Source organism: Carlito syrichta, unplaced genomic scaffold (genome assembly GCF_000164805.1).
Source record: "Carlito syrichta isolate Samal-C Ts95f unplaced genomic scaffold, Tarsius_syrichta-2.0.1 Scaffold89675, whole genome shotgun sequence".
NCBI lineage: Eukaryota > Metazoa > Chordata > Mammalia > Primates > Tarsiidae > Carlito > Carlito syrichta.
In genome coordinates this window covers 225,561-226,267 of record NW_007033771.1, presented here as the reverse complement: position 1 = coordinate 226,267, position 707 = coordinate 225,561, and positions in this window count along the sequence as shown.

The window sequence follows — 707 nt, the reverse complement described above, 5'->3', positions numbered from 1 at the left end:
GGAAATTGAGGCCAGCCTGGTGGTCAGCCTTGCAGAAAGGATTAGCAACTAGGTAGCAAAAACATGGTAGTTTTTTCTTTATAGCACGAGTGAGTTCTAGAATTTTGCATGGCTTTGAATACCGGGGCCGGATGTCCTCCCAGGGAGCACTGGGGTGTCCCCCTCCGTGTCTGCCAGCTGTGGGTCTGTCCAAGCACCCTGGTGGGTGGTGGTGCCCCCTCCCCAGACTTCTGGCTTCCCTCATCTCATGGTAGCCATTTGGTGGGACAGAAGTCTGCTCTGCCCCCTCTCTGGGGGCTTTTCCCAGGTGGGTGGTCCTAATCGGAGGCAGCCCAGTCTCCCAGGAGGAGTGGGGATTGTGGGACCCTCGTGGGGTGCGGGCCTCTCTGCCGACGGATCCCACCCGCAGACGCCTCCACTCGCAGCCCGGGCCTCCCGCCACCCAGCCAGGCACACCCTGCAGACGGGGAAGGAGAAATGAGCCCTGTGCCATGAGTCCATTTCTTTATTAATTTCGACATTGGTTCAGCTGGTGTAGGGAGAATGGTCTATACATCAGAGTGGGGGGTATTCTCTCCCAGAACAGAGCAGGTGGGAGAGAGTCAAGAAAAGATTCCTTTTCATAACAATTAAAAAAATCAAGGTCATTTCAAAACTTCTAAAAAGCGTCTAAGGTGCAGACTGCAGCATTCTCTAGGCATCTGTGT